At 47.0% G+C, this 22,359-nt stretch overlaps 8 non-coding genes across 8 annotated transcripts; all 8 read right to left on the reverse strand.

Annotated features, from left to right (window-relative positions):
* Positions 1-112: 112 nt before the first annotated feature.
* On the reverse strand, positions 113-185 carry TRNAG-UCC (transfer RNA glycine (anticodon UCC)). The gene has a single exon. It is a non-coding gene; the product is annotated as a tRNA-Gly (tRNA).
* Positions 186-6,536: 6,351 nt separating this feature from the next.
* Positions 6,537-6,608, reverse strand: TRNAG-UCC (transfer RNA glycine (anticodon UCC)). Its single transcript has one exon. It is a non-coding gene; the product is annotated as a tRNA-Gly (tRNA).
* Positions 6,609-8,140: 1,532 nt separating this feature from the next.
* On the reverse strand, positions 8,141-8,212 carry TRNAG-UCC (transfer RNA glycine (anticodon UCC)). Its single transcript has one exon. It is a non-coding gene; the product is annotated as a tRNA-Gly (tRNA).
* Positions 8,213-9,745: 1,533 nt separating this feature from the next.
* On the reverse strand, positions 9,746-9,817 carry TRNAG-UCC (transfer RNA glycine (anticodon UCC)). Its single transcript has one exon. It is a non-coding gene; the product is annotated as a tRNA-Gly (tRNA).
* A 1,534-nt stretch (positions 9,818-11,351) lies between these two features.
* TRNAG-UCC (transfer RNA glycine (anticodon UCC)) lies at positions 11,352-11,423 on the reverse strand. Its single transcript has one exon. It is a non-coding gene; the product is annotated as a tRNA-Gly (tRNA).
* A 1,533-nt stretch (positions 11,424-12,956) lies between these two features.
* Positions 12,957-13,028, reverse strand: TRNAG-UCC (transfer RNA glycine (anticodon UCC)). Its single transcript has one exon. It is a non-coding gene; the product is annotated as a tRNA-Gly (tRNA).
* Positions 13,029-19,377: 6,349 nt separating this feature from the next.
* On the reverse strand, positions 19,378-19,449 carry TRNAG-UCC (transfer RNA glycine (anticodon UCC)). Its single transcript has one exon. It is a non-coding gene; the product is annotated as a tRNA-Gly (tRNA).
* Positions 19,450-20,981: 1,532 nt separating this feature from the next.
* On the reverse strand, positions 20,982-21,053 carry TRNAG-UCC (transfer RNA glycine (anticodon UCC)). The gene has a single exon. It is a non-coding gene; the product is annotated as a tRNA-Gly (tRNA).
* Between the last annotated feature and the right edge of the window lie 1,306 nt (positions 21,054-22,359).

The raw sequence follows: 22,359 nt of genomic DNA on the forward strand, positions 1-22,359 counted from the left end.
GTCTTTGTTTATTATTTATCTAATAGCTGAGTAATCTGGTCAAGATATTTCTCTTTTTTTAACATATTGCGTTAGAATAGCTACTGCTTTCTTAATGTATAAATATTAGCACTGCGTTGGCCGGGAATCGAACCCGGGGTCAACTGCTTGGAAGGCAGCTATGCTCACCACTATACCACCAACGCTCCATGGCATATGTTTTTTTTAAGCTCTAGACATCACAACCCTGAGTTCAATTACTATATTGCCCAGTATCAGAGGTTATTTTTTGGTTTACAGACCAACATGAAAATCAGGAAAAAAGTTCTTGCAACTGCTAAGGAACTGGAGATTGATACCCATGCAAAAGCTGCGCAGAAAAGGAGAAAGGGAAAGCAGCAGTTCAAATCATTGAAATAAGCATATATTGGGCAGCAAGGGAAAAACAGCAGGGTAGAGAAAGAAAACAGCTCCACGAAATTCACAGGAGATTGATAATAGTAGGAGAAAAAAAGGGAATAATAGCGTTCCAAGCAGGCTCAGAAAGAAGTGCGAGGGTCCCATCTTTCGTTAATGGTCATAACTGTGCATCATTTCCTTTGAAGAGTAGGGTTGATTCTCTGACCATCTGTCTCCCTGACTTTGAGCAGAGACCGATAGTTGAGCAGTCTCTTCCCACAAAAAGCTGGCACAAGCCTGCTGTTTTCCGCTCGGGCAGCGTGGAAACGAGAGAGTGGTCCTCACAAGAAAAAAAAAAATCAATCCATGCTAGCAGAGGATGGCTTCGATCCATCAACCTCTGGGTTATGGGCCCAGCACGCTTCCGCTGCGCCACTCTGCTTCCTGTTCAAAATGCTGTGGTTATGCAGATCAGGAGCCTTCAGAGGAGTGGCATGGGATCGCTGGAGCTATTCTGGCAGGGCTCTCACTTCATTTGCCTAAGAATGTCACAAGGCATGCTGGGTGCAGAAAATCTTCGCCTTCCCCTCTCACAGTCAGTCATAGGGGAAAGTCAAGGCCCTCTCAGTCACTAGCCATGTCACGCCTTTGTCAAGACAGAAGCACCCCCACCCGCTCCTTCTCTGTGATCCTGCGCTACCGTGCTCAGGTTTTGGCCTTACCTGGGAGCCAGAGGTGCACCCGGTGAGGGCTTGTCCGGTATGAGCGTTTGGGAGCGTTCGGGACGTGAGTGGACTTAGGATTGGAAGTTCTGTCCATTCGAAGCAGCCAACCTTCCTGCTGCAGACAGGGGCTGTTCCCTTGGGTTTCTTTCACCTTGCTCTCGGATAAATTTGGTTGTATGCTGCAGTTGCCTGCGATGACTACAAGGTGGCGCTGCTTTCAGGTAAGAGCACAAATATGCAGAAAATGTTGGGGACTTTTGCCACATTTATCGGTGGTGGGTCTCGCACATTTTTTCCAGGGGAGAGATATTGACCTGAAACACTTTTTACTACAGAGATGCTGCAGTTCTAAAGGCTGGTCGGGCAGAAGGGCTTAGCCGTTTCATTGCCTGCCCCCCTGCAGCCCATTTATTACCAGCAGTTGTGAGTGGTGACTGCTGTTTGTAAAATATAAAAATTTCAGGACATAGAAAGTCGCAGACGGGGCTTTTGGGATGCCTGCCTATGTCTTTGTTTATTATTTATCTAATAGCTGAGTAATCTGGTCAAGATATTTCTCTTTTTTTTAACATATTGCGTTAGAATAGCTACTGCTTTCTTAATGTATAAATATTAGCACTGTGTTGGCCGGGAATCGAACCCGGGTCAACTGCTTGGAAGGCGGCTATGCTCACCACTATACCACCAACGCTCCATGGCATATGTTTTTTTTAAGCTCTAGACATCACAACCCTGAGTTCAATGACTATATTGCACCAGTATCAGAGGTATTTTTGGTTTACAGACCAACATGAAAATCAGGAAAAAAGTTCTTGCAACTGCTATGGAACTGGAGATTGAAACCCATGCAAAAGCTGCGCAGAAAAGGAGAAAGGGAAAGCAGCAGTTCAAATCATTGAAATAAGCATATATTGGCAGCAAGGGAAAAACAGCAGGGTAGAGAAAGAAAACAGCTCCACGAAATTCACAGGAGATTGATAATAGCAGGACAAAAAAAGGGAATAATAGCGTTCCAAGCAGGCTCAGAAAGAAGTGCGAGGGTCCCATCTTTCGTTAATGGTCATAACTGTGCATCATTTCCTTTGAAGTGTAGGGTTGATTCTCTGACCATCTGTCAACCTGACTTTGAGCAGAGACCGATAGTTGAGAAGTCTCTTCCCACAAAAAGCTGGCACAAGCCTGCTGTTTTCCGCTCTGGCAGCGTGGAAACGAGAGAGTGGTCCTCACAAGAAAAAAAAATCAATCCATGCTAGCAGAGGATGGTTTCGATCCATCGACCTCTGGGTTATGGGCCCAGCACGCTTCCGCTGCGCCACTCTGCTTCCTGTTCAAAATGCTGTGGTTATGCAGATCAGGAGCCTTCAGAGGAGTGGCATGGGATCGCTGGAGCTATTCTGGCAGGGCTCTCACCTCATTTGCCTAAGAATGTCACAAGGCATGCTGGGTGCAGAAAATCTTCGCCTTCCCCTCTCACAGTCAGTCATAGGGGAAAGTCAAGGCCCTCTCAGTCACTAGCCATGTCACGCCTTTGTCAAGACAGAAGCACCCCCACCCGCTCCTTCTCTGTGATCCTGCGCTACCATGCTCAGGTTTTGGCCTTACCTGGGAGCCAGAGGTGCACCCAGTGAGGGCTTGCCCGGTATGAGTGTTTGGGAGCGTTCGGGACGTGAGTGGACTTAGGACTGGAAGTTCTGTCCATTTGAAGCAGCCAACCTTCCTGCTGCAGACAGGGGCTGTTCCCTTGGGTTTCTTTCACCTTGCTCTCGGATAAATTTGGTTGTATGCTGCAGTTGCCTGCGATGACTACAAGGTGGCGCTGCTTTCAGGTAAGAGCACAAATATGCAGAAAATGTTGGGGACTTTTGCCACATTTATCGGTGGTGGGTCTCGCACATTTTTTCCAGGGGAGAGATATTGACCTGAAACACTTTTTACTGCAGAGATGCTGCAGTTCTAAAGGCTGGTCGGGCAGAAGGGCTTAGCCGTTTCATTGCCTGCCCCCCTGCAGCCCATTTATTACCAGCAGTTGTGAGTGGTGACTGCTGTTTGTAAAATATAAAAATTTAAGGACATAGAAAGTCGCAGACGGGGCTTTGGGATGCCTGCCTATGTCTTTGTTTATTATTTATCTAATAGCTGAGTAATCTGGTCAAGATATTTCTCTTTTTTTTAACATATTGCGTTAGAATAGCTACTGCTTTCTTAATGTATAAATATTAGCACTGCGTTGGCCGGGAATCGAACCTGGGTCAACTGCTTGGAAGGCAGCTATGCTCACCACTATACCACCAACGCTCCATGGCATATGTTATTTTTAAGCTCTAGACATCACAACCCTGAGTTCAATTACTATATTGCACCAGTATCAGAGGTATTTTTGGTTTACAGACCAACATGAAAATCAGGAAAAAAGTTCTTGCAACTGCTAAGGAACTGGAGATTGAAACCCATGCAAAAGCTGCGCAGAAAAGGAGAAAGGGAAAGCAGCAGTTCAAATCATTGAAATAAGCATATATTGGCAGCAAGGGAAAAACAGCAGGGTAGAGAAAGAAAACAGCTCCACGAAATTCACAGGAGATTGATAATAGTAGGAGAAAAAAAGGGAATAATAGCGTTCCAAGCAGGCTCAGAAAGAAGTGCGAGGGTCCCATCTTTCGTTAATGGTCATAACTGTGCATCATTTCCTTTGAAGTGTAGGGTTGATTCTCTGACCATCTGTCTCCCTGACTTTGTGCAGAGACCGATAGTTGAGCAGTCTCTTCCCACATAAAGCTGGCACAAGCCTGCTGTTTTCCGCTCTGGCAGCGTGGAAACGAGAGAGTGGTCCTCACAAGAAAAAAAAAATCAATCCATGCTAGCAGAGGATGGTTTCGATCCATCGACCTCTGGGTTATGGGCCCAGCACGCTTCTGCTGCGCCACTCTGCTTCCTGTTCAAAATGCTGTGGTTATGCAGATCAGGAGCCTTCAGAGGAGTGGCATGGGATCGCTGGAGCTATTCTGGCAGGGCTCTCACCTCATTTGCCTAAGAATGTCACAAGACATGCTGGGTGCAGAAAATCTTCGCCTTCCCCTCTCACAGTCAGTCATAGGGGAAAGTCAAGGCCCTCTCTGTCACTAGCCATGTCACGCCTTTGTCAAGACAGAAGCACCCCCACCCGCTCCTTCTCTGTGATCCTGCGCTACCATGCTCAGGTTTTGGCCTTACCTGGGAGCCAGAGGTACACCCGGTGAGGGCTTGCCCGGTATGAGCGTTTGGGAGCGTTCGGGACGTGAGTGGACTTAGGACTGGAAGTTCTGTCCATTCGAAGCAGCCAACCTTCCTGCTGCAGACAGGGGCTGTTCCCTTGGGTTTCTTTCACCTTGCTCTCGGATAAATTTGGTTGTATGCTGCAGTTGCCTGCGGTGACTACAAGGTGGCGCTGCTTTCAGGTAAGAGCACAAATATGCAGAAAATGTTGGGGACTTTTGCCACATTTATCGGTGGTGGGTCTCGCACATTTTTTCCAGGGGAGAGATATTGACCTGAAACACTTTTTACTGCAGAGATGCTGCAGTTCTAAAGGCTGGTCGGGCAGAAGGGCTTAGCCGTTTCATTGCCTGCCCCCCTGCAGCCTATTTATTACCAGCAGTTGTGAGTGGTGACTGCTGTTTGTAAAATATAAAAATTTCAGGACATAGAAAGTCGCAGACGGGGCTTTTGGGATGTCTGCCTATGTCTTTGTTTATTATTTATCTAATAGCTGAGTAATCTGGTCAAGATATTTTTCTTTTTTTTAACATATTGCGTTAGAATAGCTACTGCTTTCTTAATGTATAAATATTAGCACTGCGTTGGCCGGGAATCTAACCCAGGTCAACTGCTCGGAAGGCAGCTATGCTCACCACTATACCACCAACTCTCCATGGTATATTTTTTTTTAAGCTCTAGACATCACAACCCTGAGTTCAATTACTATATTGCACCAGTATCACAGGTATTTTTGGTTTACAGACCAACATGAAAATCAGGAAAAAAGTTCTTGCAACTGCTAAGGAACTGGAGATTGAAACCCATGCAAAAGCTGCGCAGAAAAGGAGAAAGGGAAAGCAGCAGTTCAAATCATTGAAATAAGCATATATTGGCAGCAAGGGAAAAACAGCAGGGTAGAGAAAGAAAACAGCTCCACGAAATTCACAGGAGATTGATAATAGTAGGAGAAAAAAAGGGAATAATAGCGTTCCAAGCAGGCTCAGAAAGAAGTGCGAGGGTCCCATCTTTCGTTAATGGTCATAACTGTGCATCATTTCCTTTGAAGAGTAGGGTTGATTCTCTGACCATCTGTCTCCCTGACTTTGAGCAGAGACCGATAGTTGAGCAGTCTCTTCCCACAAAAAGCTGGCACAAGCCTGCTGTTTTCCGCTCTGGCAGCGTGGAAACAAGAGAGTGGTCCTCACAAGAAAAAAAAATCAATCCATGCTAGCAGAGGATGGTTTCGATCCATCGACCTCTGGGTTATGGGCCCAGCACGCTGCCGCTGCGCCACTCTGCTTCCTGTTCAAAATGCTGTGGTTATGCAGATCAGGAGCCTTCAGAGGAGTGGCATGGGATCGCTGGAGCTATTCTGGCAGGGCTCTCACCTCATTTGCCTAAGAATGTCACAAGGCATGCTGGGTGCAGAAAATCTTCGCCTTCCCCTCTCACAGTCAGTCATAGGGGAAAGTCAAGGCCCTCTCAGTCACTAGCCATGTCACGCCTTTGTCAAGACAGAAGCACCCCCACCCGCTCCTTCTCTGTGATCCTGCGCTACCATGCTCAGGTTTTGGCCTTACCTGGGAGCCAGAGGTGCACCCGGTGAGGGCTTGTCCGGTATGAGCGTTTGGGAGCGTTCGGGACGTGAGTGGACTTAGGACTGGAAGTTCTGTCCATTCGAAGCAGCCAACCTTCCTGCTGCAGACAGGGGCTGTTCCCTTGGGTTTCTTTCACCTTGCTCTCGGATAAATTTGGTTGTATGCTGCAGTTGCCTGCGATGACTACAAGGTGGCGCTGCTTTCAGGTAAGAGCACAAATATGCAGAAAATGTTGGGGACTTTTGCCACATTTATCGCTGGTGGGTCGCGCACATTTTTTCCTGGGAAGAGATATTGACCTGAAACACTTTTTACTGCAGAGATGCTGCAGTTCTAAAGGCTGGTCGGGCAGAAGGGCTTAGCCATTTCATTGCCTGCCCCCCTGCAGCCTATTTATTACCAGCAGTTGTGAGTGGTGACTGCTGTTTGTAAAATATAAAAATTTCAGGACATAGAAAGTCGCAGACGGGGCTTTTGGGATGTCTGCCTATGTCTTTGTTTATTATTTATCTAATAGCTGAGTAATCTGGTCAAGATATTTTTCTTTTTTTTAACATATTGCGTTAGAATAGCTACTGCTTTCTTAATGTATAAATATTAGCACTGCGTTGGCTGGGAATTGAACCCAGGTCAACTGCTCGGAAGGCAGCTATGCTCACCACTATACCACCAACGCTCCATGGTATATTTTTTTTTAAGCTCTAGACATCACAACCCTGAGTTCAATTACTATATTGCACCAGTATCACAGGTATTTTTGGTTTACAGACCAACATGAAAATCAGGAAAAAAGTTCTTGCAACTGCTAAGGAACTGGAGATTGAAACCCATGCAAAAGCTGCGCAGAAAAGGAGAAAGGGAAAGCAGCAGTTCAAATCATTGAAATAAGCATATATTGGCAGCAAGGGAAAAACAGCAGGGTAGAGAAAGAAAACAGCTCCACGAAATTCACAGGAGATTGATAATAGTAGGAGAAAAAAAGGGAATAATAGCGTTCCAAGCAGGCTCAGAAAGAAGTGCGAGGGTCCCATCTTTCGTTAATGGTCATAACTGTGCATCATTTCCTTTGAAGAGTAGGGTTGATTCTCTGACCATCTGTCTCCCTGACTTTGAGCAGAGACCGATAGTTGAGCAGTCTCTTCCCACAAAAAGCTGGCACAAGCCTGCTGTTTTCCGCTCTGGCAGCGTGGAAACAAGAGAGTGGTCCTCACAAGAAAAAAAAATCAATCCATGCTAGCAGAGGATGGTTTCGATCCATCGACCTCTGGGTTATGGGCCCAGCAAGCTTCCGCTGCGCCACTCTGCTTCCTGTTCAAAATGCTGTGGTTATGCAGATCAGGAGCCTTCAGAGGAGTGGCATGGGATCGCTGGAGCTATTCTGGCAGGGCTCTCACCTCATTTGCCTAAGAATCTCACAAGGCATGCTGGGTGCAGAAAATCTTCGCCTTCCCCTCTCACAGTCAGTCATAGGGGAAAGTCAAGGCCCTCTCAGTCACTAGCCATGTCACGCCTTTGTCAAGACAGAAGCACCCCCACCCGCTCCTTCTCTGTGATCCTGCGCTACCATGCTCAGGTTTTGGCCTTACCTGGGAGCCAGAGGTGCACCCGGTGAGGGCTTGTCCGGTATGAGCGTTTGGGAGCGTTCGGGACGTGAGTGGACTTAGGACTGGAAGTTCTGTCCATTCGAAGCAGCCAACCTTCCTGCTGCAGACAGGGGCTGTTCCCTTGGGTTTCTTTCACCTTGCTCTCCGATAAATTTGGTTGTATGCTGCAGTTGCCTGCGATGACTACAAGGTGGCGCTGCTTTCAGGTAAGAGCACAAATATGCAGAAAATGTTGGGGACTTTTGCCACATTTATCGGTGGTGGGTCTCGCACATTTTTTCCAGGGGAGAGATATTGACCTGAAACACTTTTTACTGCAGAGATGCTGCAGTTCTAAAGGCTGGTCGGGCAGAAGGGCTTAGCCGTTTCATTGCCTGCCCCCCTGCAGCCTATATATTACCAGCAGTTGTGAGTGGTGACTGCTGTTTGTAAAATATAAAAATTTCAGGACATAGAAAGTCGCAGACGGGGCTTTTGGGATGCCTGCCTATGTCTTTGTTTATTATTTATCTAATAGCTGAGTAATCTGGTCAAGATATTTCTCTTTTTTTTAACATATTGCGTTAGAATAGCTGCTGCTTTCTTAATGTATAAATATTAGCACTGCGTTGGCCGGGAATCGAACCCGGGTCAACTGCTTGGAAGGCAGCTATGCTCACCACTATACCACCAACGCTCCATGGCGTATGTTTTTTTTAAGCTCTAGACATCACAACCCTGAGTTCAATTACTATATTGCACCAGTATCAGAGGTATTTTTGGTTTACAGACCAACATGAAAATCAGGAAAAAAGTTCTTGCAACTGCTAAGGAACTGGAGATTGATACCCATGCAAAAGCTGCGCAGAAAAGGAGAAAGGGAAAGCAGCAGTTCAAATCATTGAAATAAGCATATATTGGCAGCAAGGGAAAAACAGCAGGGTAGAGAAAGAAAACAGCTCCACGAAATTCACAGGAGATTGATAATAGTAGGAGAAAAAAAGGGAATAATAGCGTTCCAAGCAGGCTCAGAAAGAAGTGCGAGGGTCCCATCTTTCGTTAATGGTCATAACTGTGCATCATTTCCTTTGAAGAGTAGGGTTGATTCTCTGACCATCTGTCTCCCTGACTTTGAGCAGAGACCGATAGTTGAGCAGTCTCTTCCCACAAAAAGCTGGCACAAGCCTGCTGTTTTCCGCTCTGGCAGCGTGGAAACGAGAGAGTGGTCCTCACAAGAAAAAACAATCAATCCATGCTAGCAGAGGATGGTTTCGATCCATCGACCTCTGGGTTATGGGCCCAGCACGCTTCCGCTGCGCCACTCTGCTTCCTGTTCAAAATGCTGTGGTTATGCAGATCAGGAGCCTTCAGAGGAGTGGCATGGGATCGCTGAAGCTATTCTGGCAGGGCTCTCACTTCATTTGCCTAAGAATGTCACAAGGCATGCTGGGTGCAGAAAATCTTCGCCTTCCCCTCTCACAGTCAGTCATAGGGGAAAGTCAAGGCCCTCTCAGTCACTAGCCATGTCACGCCTTTGTCAAGACAGAAGCACCCCCACCCGCTCCTTCTCTGTGATCCTGCGCTACCATGCTCAGGTTTTGGCCTTACCTGGGAGCCAGAGGTGCACCCGGTGAGGGCTTGTCCGGTATGAGCGTTTGGGAGCGTTCGGGACGTGAGTGGACTTAGGACTGGAAGTTCTGTCCATTCGAAGCAGCCAACCTTCCTGCTGCAGACAGGGGCTGTTCCCTTGGGTTTCTTTCACCTTGCTCTCGGATAAATTTGGTTGTATGCTGCAGTTGCCTGCGATGACTACAAGGTGGCGCTGCTTTCAGGTAAGAGCACAAATATGCAGAAAATGTTGGGGACTTTTGCCACATTTATCGGTGGTGGGTCTCGCACATTTTTTCCAGGGGAGAGATATTGACCTGAAACACTTTTTACTACAGAGATGCTGCAGTTCTAAAGGCTGGTCGGGCAGAAGGGCTTAGCCGTTTCATTGCCTGCCCCCCTGCAGCCCATTTATTACCAGCAGTTGTGAGTGGTGACTGCTGTTTGTAAAATATAAAAATTTCAGGACATAGAAAGTCGCAGACGGGGCTTTTGGGATGCCTGCCTATGTCTTTGTTTATTATTTATCTAATAGCTGAGTAATCTGGTCAAGATATTTCTCTTTTTTTTAACATATTGCGTTAGAATAGCTACTGCTTTCTTAATGTATAAATATTAGCACTGCGTTGGCCGGGAATCGAACCCGGGTCAACTGCTTGGAAGGCAGCTATGCTCACCACTATACCACCAACGCTCCATGGCATATGTTTTTTTTAAGCTCTAGACATCACAACCCTGAGTTCAATTACTATATTGCACCAGTATCAGAGGTATTTTTGGTTTACAGACCAACATGAAAATCAGGAAAAAAGTTCTTGCAACTGCTAAGGAACTGGAGATTGATACCCATGCAAAAGCTGCGCAGAAAAGGAGAAAGGGAAAGCAGCAGTTCAAATCATTGAAATAAGCATATATTGGCAGCAAGGGAAAAACAGCAGGGTAGAGAAAGAAAACAGCTCCACGAAATTCACAGGAGATTGATAATAGTAGGAGAAAAAAAGGGAATAATAGCGTTCCAAGCAGGCTCAGAAAGAAGTGCGAGGGTCCCATCTTTCGTTAATGGTCATAACTGTGCATCATTTCCTTTGAAGAGTAGGGTTGATTCTCTGACCATCTGTCTCCCTGACTTTGAGCAGAGACCGATAGTTGAGCAGTCTCTTCCCACAAAAAGCTGGCACAAGCCTGCTGTTTTCCGCTCGGGCAGCGTGGAAACGAGAGAGTGGTCCTCACAAGAAAAAAAAAATCAATCCATGCTAGCAGAGGATGGTTTCGATCCATCAACCTCTGGGTTATGGGCCCAGCACGCTTCCGCTGCGCCACTCTGCTTCCTGTTCAAAATGCTGTGGTTATGCAGATCAGGAGCCTTCAGAGGAGTGGCATGGGATCGCTGGAGCTATTCTGGCAGGGCTCTCACTTCATTTGCCTAAGAATGTCACAAGGCATGCTGGGTGCAGAAAATCTTCGCCTTCCCCTCTCACAGTCAGTCATAGGGGAAAGTCAAGGCCCTCTCAGTCACTAGCCATGTCACGCCTTTGTCAAGACAGAAGCACCCCCACCCGCTCCTTCTCTGTGATCCTGCGCTACCATGCTCAGGTTTTGGCCTTACCTGGGAGCCAGAGGTGCACCCGGTGAGGGCTTGTCCGGTATGAGCGTTTGGGAGCGTTCGGGACGTGAGTGGACTTAGGACTGGAAGTTCTGTCCATTCGAAGCAGCCAACCTTCCTGCTGCAGACAGGGGCTGTTCCCTTGGGTTTCTTTCACCTTGCTCTCCGATAAATTTGGTTGTATGCTGCAGTTGCCTGCGATGACTACAAGGTGGCGCTGCTTTCAGGTAAGAGCACAAATATGCAGAAAATGTTGGGGACTTTTGCCACATTTATCGGTGGTGGGTCTCGCACATTTTTTCCAGGGGAGAGATATTGACCTGAAACACTTTTTACTGCAGAGATGCTGCAGTTCTAAAGGCTGGTCGGGCAGAAGGGCTTAGCCGTTTCATTGCCTGCCCCCCTGCAGCCCATATATTACCAGCAGTTGTGAGTGGTGACTGCTGTTTGTAAAATATAAAAATTTCAGGACATAGAAAGTCGCAGACGGGGCTTTTGGGATGCCTGCCTATGTCTTTGTTTATTATTTATCTAATAGCTGAGTAATCTGGTCAAGATATTTCTCTTTTTTTTAACATATTGCGTTAGAATAGCTGCTGCTTTCTTAATGTATAAATATTAGCACTGCGTTGGCCGGGAATCGAACCCGGGTCAACTGCTTGGAAGGCAGCTATGCTCACCACTATACCACCAACGCTCCATGGCATATGTTTTTTTTAAGCTCTAGACATCACAACCCTGAGTTCAATTACTATATTGCACCAGTATCAGAGGTATTTTTGGTTTACAGACCAACATGAAAATCAGGAAAAAAGTTCTTGCAACTGCTAAGGAACTGGAGATTGATACCCATGCAAAAGCTGCGCAGAAAAGGAGAAAGGGAAAGCAGCAGTTCAAATCATTGAAATAAGCATATATTGGCAGCAAGGGAAAAACAGCAGGGTAGAGAAAGAAAACAGCTCCACGAAATTCACAGGAGATTGATAATAGTAGGAGAAAAAAAGGGAATAATAGCGTTCCAAGCAGGCTCAGAAAGAAGTGCGAGGGTCCCATCTTTCGTTAATGGTCATAACTGTGCATCATTTCCTTTGAAGAGTAGGGTTGATTCTCTGACCATCTGTCTCCCTGACTTTGAGCAGAGACCGATAGTTGAGCAGTCTCTTCCCACAAAAAGCTGGCACAAGCCTGCTGTTTTCCGCTCTGGCAGCGTGGAAACGAGAGAGTGGTCCTCACAAGAAAAAACAATCAATCCATGCTAGCAGAGGATGGTTTCGATCCATCGACCTCTGGGTTATGGGCCCAGCACGCTTCCGCTGCGCCACTCTGCTTCCTGTTCAAAATGCTGTGGTTATGCAGATCAGGAGCCTTCAGAGGAGTGGCATGGGATCGCTGAAGCTATTCTGGCAGGGCTCTCACTTCATTTGCCTAAGAATGTCACAAGGCATGCTGGGTGCAGAAAATCTTCGCCTTCCCCTCTCACAGTCAGTCATAGGGGAAAGTCAAGGCCCTCTCAGTCACTAGCCATGTCACGCCTTTGTCAAGACAGAAGCACCCCCACCCGCTCCTTCTCTGTGATCCTGCGCTACCATGCTCAGGTTTTGGCCTTACCTGGGAGCCAGAGGTGCACCCGGTGAGGGCTTGTCCGGTATGAGCGTTTGGGAGCGTTCGGGACGTGAGTGGACTTAGGACTGGAAGTTCTGTCCATTCGAAGCAGCCAACCTTCCTGCTGCAGACAGGGGCTGTTCCCTTGGGTTTCTTTCACCTTGCTCTCGGATAAATTTGGTTGTATGCTGCAGTTGCCTGCGATGACTACAAGGTGGCGCTGCTTTCAGGTAAGAGCACAAATATGCAGAAAATGTTGGGGACTTTTGCCACATTTATCGGTGGTGGGTCTCGCACATTTTTTCCAGGGGAGAGATATTGACCTGAAACACTTTTTACTACAGAGATGCTGCAGTTCTAAAGGCTGGTCGGGCAGAAGGGCTTAGCCGTTTCATTGCCTGCCCCCCTGCAGCCCATTTATTACCAGCAGTTGTGAGTGGTGACTGCTGTTTGTAAAATATAAAAATTTCAGGACATAGAAAGTCGCAGACGGGGCTTTTGGGATGCCTGCCTATGTCTTTGTTTATTATTTATCTAATAGCTGAGTAATCTGGTCAAGATATTTCTCTTTTTTTTAACATATTGCGTTAGAATAGCTACTGCTTTCTTAATGTATAAATATTAGCACTGCGTTGGCCGGGAATCGAACCCGGGTCAACTGCTTGGAAGGCAGCTATGCTCACCACTATACCACCAACGCTCCATGGCATATGTTTTTTTTAAGCTCTAGACATCACAACCCTGAGTTCAATTACTATATTGCACCAGTATCAGAGGTATTTTTGGTTTACAGACCAACATGAAAATCAGGAAAAAAGTTCTTGCAACTGCTAAGGAACTGGAGATTGATACCCATGCAAAAGCTGCGCAGAAAAGGAGAAAGGGAAAGCAGCAGTTCAAATCATTGAAATAAGCATATATTGGCAGCAAGGGAAAAACAGCAGGGTAGAGAAAGAAAACAGCTCCACGAAATTCACAGGAGATTGATAATAGTAGGAGAAAAAAAGGGAATAATAGCGTTCCAAGCAGGCTCAGAAAGAAGTGCGAGGGTCCCATCTTTCGTTAATGGTCATAACTGTGCATCATTTCCTTTGAAGAGTAGGGTTGATTCTCTGACCATCTGTCTCCCTGACTTTGAGCAGAGACCGATAGTTGAGCAGTCTCTTCCCACAAAAAGCTGGCACAAGCCTGCTGTTTTCCGCTCGGGCAGCGTGGAAACGAGAGAGTGGTCCTCACAAGAAAAAAAAAATCAATCCATGCTAGCAGAGGATGGTTTCGATCCATCAACCTCTGGGTTATGGGCCCAGCACGCTTCCGCTGCGCCACTCTGCTTCCTGTTCAAAATGCTGTGGTTATGCAGATCAGGAGCCTTCAGAGGAGTGGCATGGGATCGCTGGAGCTATTCTGGCAGGGCTCTCACTTCATTTGCCTAAGAATGTCACAAGGCATGCTGGGTGCAGAAAATCTTCGCCTTCCCCTCTCACAGTCAGTCATAGGGGAAAGTCAAGGCCCTCTCAGTCACTAGCCATGTCACGCCTTTGTCAAGACAGAAGCACCCCCACCCGCTCCTTCTCTGTGATCCTGCGCTACCATGCTCAGGTTTTGGCCTTACCTGGGAGCCAGAGGTGCACCCGGTGAGGGCTTGTCCGGTATGAGCGTTTGGGAGCGTTCGGGACGTGAGTGGACTTAGGATTGGAAGTTCTGTCCATTCGAAGCAGCCAACCTTCCTGCTGCAGACAGGGGCTGTTCCCTTGGGTTTCTTTCACCTTGCTCTCGGATAAATTTGGTTGTATGCTGCAGTTGCCTGCGATGACTACAAGGTGGCGCTGCTTTCAGGTAAGAGCACAAATATGCAGAAAATGTTGGGGACTTTTGCCACATTTATCGGTGGTGGGTCTCGCACATTTTTTCCAGGGGAGAGATATTGACCTGAAACACTTTTTACTACAGAGATGCTGCAGTTCTAAAGGCTGGTCGGGCAGAAGGGCTTAGCCGTTTCATTGCCTGCCCCCCTGCAGCCCATTTATTACCAGCAGTTGTGAGTGGTGACTGCTGTTTGTAAAATATAAAAATTTCAGGACATAGAAAGTCGCAGACGGGGCTTTTGGGATGCCTGCCTATGTCATTGTTTATTATTTATCTAATAGCTGAGTAATCTGGTCAAGATATTTCTCTTTTTTTTAACATATTGCGTTAGAATAGCTACTGCTTTCTTAATGTATAAATATTAGCACTGTGTTGGCCGGGAATCGAACCCGGGTCAACTGCTTGGAAGGCGGCTATGCTCACCACTATACCACCAACGCTCCATGGCATATGTTTTTTTTAAGCTCTAGACATCACAACCCTGAGTTCAATGACTATATTGCACCAGTATCAGAGGTATTTTTGGTTTACAGACCAACATGAAAATCAGGAAAAAAGTTCTTGCAACTGCTAAGGAACTGGAGATTGAAACCCATGCAAAAGCTGCGCAGAAAAGGAGAAAGGGAAAGCAGCAGTTCAAATCATTGAAATAAGCATATATTGGCAGCAAGGGAAAAACAGCAGGGTAGAGAAAGAAAACAGCTCCACGAAATTCACAGGAGATTGATAATAGCAGGACAAAAAAAGGGAATAATAGCGTTCCAAGCAGGCTCAGAAAGAAGTGCGAGGGTCCCATCTTTCGTTAATGGTCATAACTGTGCATCATTTCCTTTGAAGTGTAGGGTTGATTCTCTGACCATCTGTCAACCTGACTTTGAGCAGAGACCGATAGTTGAGAAGTCTCTTCCCACAAAAAGCTGGCACAAGCCTGCTGTTTTCCGCTCTGGCAGCGTGGAAACGAGAGAGTGGTCCTCACAAGAAAAAAAAATCAATCCATGCTAGCAGAGGATGGTTTCGATCCATCGACCTCTGGGTTATGGGCCCAGTACGCTTCCGCTGCGCCACTCTGCTTCCTGTTCAAAATGCTGTGGTTATGCAGATCAGGAGCCTTCAGAGGAGTGGCATGGGATCGCTGGAGCTATTCTGGCAGGGCTCTCACCTCATTTGCCTAAGAATGTCACAAGGCATGCTGGGTGCAGAAAATCTTCGCCTTCCCCTCTCACAGTCAGTCATAGGGGAAAGTCAAGGCCCTCTCAGTCACTAGCCATGTCACGCCTTTGTCAAGACAGAAGCACCCCCACCCGCTCCTTCTCTGTGATCCTGCGCTACCATGCTCAGGTTTTGGCCTTACCTGGGAGCCAGAGGTGCACCCAGTGAGGGCTTGCCCGGTATGAGTGTTTGGGAGCGTTCGGGACGTGAGTGGACTTAGGACTGGAAGTTCTGTCCATTTGAAGCAGCCAACCTTCCTGCTGCAGACAGGGGCTGTTCCCTTGGGTTTCTTTCACCTTGCTCTCGGATAAATTTGGTTGTATGCTGCAGTTGCCTGCGATGACTACAAGGTGGCGCTGCTTTCAGGTAAGAGCACAAATATGCAGAAAATGTTGGGGACTTTTGCCACATTTATCGGTGGTGGGTCTCGCACATTTTTTCCAGGGGAGAGATATTGACCTGAAACACTTTTTACTGCAGAGATGCTGCAGTTCTAAAGGCTGGTCGGGCAGAAGGGCTTAGCCGTTTCATTGCCTGCCCCCCTGCAGCCCATTTATTACCAGCAGTTGTGAGTGGTGACTGCTGTTTGTAAAATATAAAAATTTAAGGACATAGAAAGTCGCAGACGGGGCTTTTGGGATGCCTGCCTATGTCTTTGTTTATTATTTATCTAATAGCTGAGTAATCTGGTCAAGATATTTCTCTTTTTTTTAACATATTGCGTTAGAATAGCTACTGCTTTCTTAATGTATAAATATTAGCACTGCGTTGGCTGGGAATCGAACCTGGGTCAACTGCTTGGAAGGCAGCTATGCTCACCACTATACCACCAACGCTCCATGGCATATGTTATTTTTAAGCTCTAGACATCACAACCCTGAGTTCAATTACTATATTGCACCAGTATCAGAGGTATTTTTGGTTTACAGACCAACATGAAAATCAGGAAAAAAGTTCTTGCAACTGCTAAGGAACTGGAGATTGAAACCCATGCAAAAGCTGCGCAGAAAAGGAGAAAGGGAAAGCAGCAGTTCAAATCATTGAAATAAGCATATATTGGCAGCAAGGGAAAAACAGCAGGGTAGAGAAAGAAAACAGCTCCACGAAATTCACAGGAGATTGATAATAGTAGGAGAAAAAAAGGGAATAATAGCGTTCCAAGCAGGCTCAGAAAGAAGTGCGAGGGTCCCATCTTTCGTTAATGGTCATAACTGTGCATCATTTCCTTTGAAGTGTAGGGTTGATTCTCTGACCATCTGTCTCCCTGACTTTGTGCAGAGACCGATAGTTGAGCAGTCTCTTCCCACATAAAGCTGGCACAAGCCTGCTGTTTTCCGCTCTGGCAGCGTGGAAACGAGAGAGTGGTCCTCACAAGAAAAAAAAAATCAATCCATGCTAGCAGAGGATGGTTTCGATCCATCGACCTCTGGGTTATGGGCCCAGCACGCTTCTGCTGCGCCACTCTGCTTCCTGTTCAAAATGCTGTGGTTATGCAGATCAGGAGCCTTCAGAGGAGTGGCATGGGATCGCTGGAGCTATTCTGGCAGGGCTCTCACCTCATTTGCCTAAGAATGTCACAAGACATGCTGGGTGCAGAAAATCTTCGCCTTCCCCTCTCACAGTCAGTCATAGGGGAAAGTCAAGGCCCTCTCTGTCACTAGCCATGTCACGCCTTTGTCAAGACAGAAGCACCCCCACCCGCTCCTTCTCTGTGATCCTGCGCTACCATGCTCAGGTTTTGGCCTTACCTGGGAGCCAGAGGTACACCCGGTGAGGGCTTGCCCGGTATGAGCGTTTGGGAGCGTTCGGGACGTGAGTGGACTTAGGACTGGAAGTTCTGTCCATTCGAAGCAGCCAACCTTCCTGCTGCAGACAGGGGCTGTTCCCTTGGGTTTCTTTCACCTTGCTCTCGGATAAATTTGGTTGTATGCTGCAGTTGCCTGCGGTGACTACAAGGTGGCGCTGCTTTCAGGTAAGAGCACAAATATGCAGAAAATGTTGGGGACTTTTGCCACATTTATCGGTGGTGGGTCTCGCACATTTTTTCCAGGGGAGAGATATTGACCTGAAACACTTTTTACTGCAGAGATGCTGCAGTTCTAAAGGCTGGTCGGGCAGAAGGGCTTAGCCTTTTCATTGCCTGCCCCCCTGCAGCCTATTTATTACCAGCAGTTGTGAGTGGTGACTGCTGTTTGTAAAATATAAAAATTTCAGGACATAGAAAGTCGCAGACGGGGCTTTTGGGATGTCTGCCTATGTCTTTGTTTATTATTTATCTAATAGCTGAGTAATCTGGTCAAGATATTTTTCTTTTTTTTAACATATTGCGTTAGAATAGCTACTGCTTTCTTAATGTATAAATATTAGCACTGCGTTGGCCGGGAATCTAACCCAGGTCAACTGCTCGGAAGGCAGCTATGCTCACCACTATACCACCAACGCTCCATGGTATATTTTTTTTTAAGCTCTAGACATCACAACCCTGAGTTCAATTACTATATTGCACCAGTATCACAGGTATTTTTGGTTTACAGACCAACATGAAAATCAGGAAAAAAGTTCTTGCAACTGCTAAGGAACTGGAGATTGAAACCCATGCAAAAGCTGCGCAGAAAAGGAGAAAGGGAAAGCAGCAGTTCAAATCATTGAAATAAGCATATATTGGCAGCAAGGGAAAAACAGCAGGGTAGAGAAAGAAAACAGCTCCACGAAATTCACAGGAGATTGATAATAGTAGGAGAAAAAAAGGGAATAATAGCGTTCCAAGCAGGCTCAGAAAGAAGTGCGAGGGTCCCATCTTTCGTTAATGGTCATAACTGTGCATCATTTCCTTTGAAGAGTAGGGTTGATTCTCTGACCATCTGTCTCCCTGACTTTGAGCAGAGACCGATAGTTGAGCAGTCTCTTCCCACAAAAAGCTGGCACAAGCCTGCTGTTTTCCGCTCTGGCAGCGTGGAAACAAGAGAGTGGTCCTCACAAGAAAAAAAAATCAATCCATGCTAGCAGAGGATGGTTTCGATCCATCGACCTCTGGGTTATGGGCCCAGCACGCGGCCGCTGCGCCACTCTGCTTCCTGTTCAAAATGCTGTGGTTATGCAGATCAGGAGCCTTCAGAGGAGTGGCATGGGATCGCTGGAGCTATTCTGGCAGGGCTCTCACCTCATTTGCCTAAGAATGTCACAAGGCATGCTGGGTGCAGAAAATCTTCGCCTTCCCCTCTCACAGTCAGTCATAGGGGAAAGTCAAGGCCCTCTCAGTCACTAGCCATGTCACGCCTTTGTCAAGACAGAAGCACCCCCACCCGCTCCTTCTCTGTGATCCTGCGCTACCATGCTCAGGTTTTGGCCTTACCTGGGAGCCAGAGGTGCACCCGGTGAGGGCTTGTCCGGTATGAGCGTTTGGGAGCGTTCGGGACGTGAGTGGACTTAGGACTGGAAGTTCTGTCCATTCGAAGCAGCCAACCTTCCTGCTGCAGACAGGGGCTGTTCCCTTGGGTTTCTTTCACCTTGCTCTCGGATAAATTTGGTTGTATGCTGCAGTTGCCTGCGATGACTACAAGGTGGCGCTGCTTTCAGGTAAGAGCACAAATATGCAGAAAATGTTGGGGACTTTTGCCACATTTATCGCTGGTGGGTCGCGCACATTTTTTCCTGGGAAGAGATATTGACCTGAAACACTTTTTACTGCAGAGATGCTGCAGTTCTAAAGGCTGGTCGGGCAGAAGGGCTTAGCCATTTCATTGCCTGCCCCCCTGCAGCCTATTTATTACCAGCAGTTGTGAGTGGTGACTGCTGTTTGTAAAATATAAAAATTTCAGGACATAGAAAGTCGCAGACGGGGCTTTTGGGATGTCTGCCTATGTCTTTGTTTATTATTTATCTAATAGCTGAGTAATCTGGTCAAGATATTTTTCTTTTTTTTAACATATTGCGTTAGAATAGCTACTGCTTTCTTAATGTATAAATATTAGCACTGCGTTGGCTGGGAATTGAACCCAGGTCAACTGCTCGGAAGGCAGCTATGCTCACCACTATACCACCAACGCTCCATGGTATATTTTTTTTTAAGCTCTAGACATCACAACCCTGAGTTCAATTACTATATTGCACCAGTATCACAGGTATTTTTGGTTTACAGACCAACATGAAAATCAGGAAAAAAGTTCTTGCAACTGCTAAGGAACTGGAGATTGAAACCCATGCAAAAGCTGCGCAGAAAAGGAGAAAGGGAAAGCAGCAGTTCAAATCATTGAAATAAGCATATATTGGCAGCAAGGGAAAAACAGCAGGGTAGAGAAAGAAAACAGCTCCACGAAATTCACAGGAGATTGATAATAGTAGGAGAAAAAAAGGGAATAATAGCGTTCCAAGCAGGCTCAGAAAGAAGTGCGAGGGTCCCATCTTTCGTTAATGGTCATAACTGTGCATCATTTCCTTTGAAGAGTAGGGTTGATTCTCTGACCATCTGTCTCCCTGACTTTGAGCAGAGACCGATAGTTGAGCAGTCTCTTCCCACAAAAAGCTGGCACAAGCCTGCTGTTTTCCGCTCTGGCAGCGTGGAAACAAGAGAGTGGTCCTCACAAGAAAAAAAAATCAATCCATGCTAGCAGAGGATGGTTTCGATCCATCGACCTCTGGGTTATGGGCCCAGCAAGCTTCCGCTGCGCCACTCTGCTTCCTGTTCAAAATGCTGTGGTTATGCAGATCAGGAGCCTTCAGAGGAGTGGCATGGGATCGCTGGAGCTATTCTGGCAGGGCTCTCACCTCATTTGCCTAAGAATCTCACAAGGCATGCTGGGTGCAGAAAATCTTCGCCTTCCCCTCTCACAGTCAGTCATAGGGGAAAGTCAAGGCCCTCTCAGTCACTAGCCATGTCACGCCTTTGTCAAGACAGAAGCACCCCCACCCGCTCCTTCTCTGTGATCCTGCGCTACCATGCTCAGGTTTTGGCCTTACCTGGGAGCCAGAGGTGCACCCGGTGAGGGCTTGTCCGGTATGAGCGTTTGGGAGCGTTCGGGACGTGAGTGGACTTAGGACTGGAAGTTCTGTCCATTCGAAGCAGCCAACCTTCCTGCTGCAGACAGGGGCTGTTCCCTTGGGTTTCTTTCACCTTGCTCTCCGATAAATTTGGTTGTATGCTGCAGTTGCCTGCGATGACTACAAGGTGGCGCTGCTTTCAGGTAAGAGCACAAATATGCAGAAAATGTTGGGGACTTTTGCCACATTTATCGGTGGTGGGTCTCGCACATTTTTTCCAGGGGAGAGATATTGACCTGAAACACTTTTTACTGCAGAGATGCTGCAGTTCTAAAGGCTGGTCGGGCAGAAGGGCTTAGCCGTTTCATTGCCTGCCCCCCTGCAGCCCATATATTACCAGCAGTTGTGAGTGGTGACTGCTGTTTGTAAAATATAAAAATTTCAGGACATAGAAAGTCGCAGACGGGGCTTTTGGGATGCCTGCCTATGTCTTTGTTTATTATTTATCTAATAGCTGAGTAATCTGGTCAAGATATTTCTCTTTTTTTTAACATATTGCGTTAGAATAGCTGCTGCTTTCTTAATGTATAAATATTAGCACTGCGTTGGCCGGGAATCGAACCCGGGTCAACTGCTTGGAAGGCAGCTATGCTCACCACTATACCACCAACGCTCCATGGCATATGTTTTTTTTAAGCTCTAGACATCACAACCCTGAGTTCAATTACTATATTGCACCAGTATCAGAGGTATTTTTGGTTTACAGACCAACATGAAAATCAGGAAAAAAGTTCTTGCAACTGCTAAGGAACTGGAGATTGATACCCATGCAAAAGCTGCGCAGAAAAGGAGAAAGGGAAAGCAGCAGTTCAAATCATTGAAATAAGCATATATTGGCAGCAAGGGAAAAACAGCAGGGTAGAGAAAGAAAACAGCTCCACGAAATTCACAGGAGATTGATAATAGTAGGAGAAAAAAAGGGAATAATAGCGTTCCAAGCAGGCTCAGAAAGAAGTGCGAGGGTCCCATCTTTCGTTAATGGTCATAACTGTGCATCATTTCCTTTGAAGAGTAGGGTTGATTCTCTGACCATCTGTCTCCCTGACTTTGAGCAGAGACCGATAGTTGAGCAGTCTCTTCCCACAAAAAGCTGGCACAAGCCTGCTGTTTTCCGCTCTGGCAGCGTGGAAACGAGAGAGTGGTCCTCACAAGAAAAAACAATCAATCCATGCTAGCAGAGGATGGTTTCGATCCATCGACCTCTGGGTTATGGGCCCAGCACGCTTCCGCTGCGCCACTCTGCTTCCTGTTCAAAATGCTGTGGTTATGCAGATCAGGAGCCTTCAGAGGAGTGGCATGGGATCGCTGAAGCTATTCTGGCAGGGCTCTCACTTCATTTGCCTAAGAATGTCACAAGGCATGCTGGGTGCAGAAAATCTTCGCCTTCCCCTCTCACAGTCAGTCATAGGGGAAAGTCAAGGCCCTCTCAGTCACTAGCCATGTCACGCCTTTGTCAAGACAGAAGCACCCCCACCCGCTCCTTCTCTGTGATCCTGCGCTACCATGCTCAGGTTTTGGCCTTACCTGGGAGCCAGAGGTGCACCCGGTGAGGGCTTGTCCGGTATGAGCGTTTGGGAGCGTTCGGGACGTGAGTGGACTTAGGACTGGAAGTTCTGTCCATTCGAAGCAGCCAACCTTCCTGCTGCAGACAGGGGCTGTTCCCTTGGGTTTCTTTCACCTTGCTCTCGGATAAATTTGGTTGTATGCTGCAGTTGCCTGCGATGACTACAAGGTGGCGCTGCTTTCAGGTAAGAGCACAAATATGCAGAAAATGTTGGGGACTTTTGCCACATTTATCGGTGGTGGGTCTCGCACATTTTTTCCAGGGGAGAGATATTGACCTGAAACACTTTTTACTACAGAGATGCTGCAGTTCTAAAGGCTGGTCGGGCAGAAGGGCTTAGCCGTTTCATTGCCTG

Source organism: Pleurodeles waltl, unplaced genomic scaffold (genome assembly GCF_031143425.1).
Source record: "Pleurodeles waltl isolate 20211129_DDA unplaced genomic scaffold, aPleWal1.hap1.20221129 scaffold_69, whole genome shotgun sequence".
In the NCBI taxonomy this organism is placed as follows: Eukaryota; Metazoa; Chordata; class Amphibia; order Caudata; family Salamandridae; genus Pleurodeles; species Pleurodeles waltl.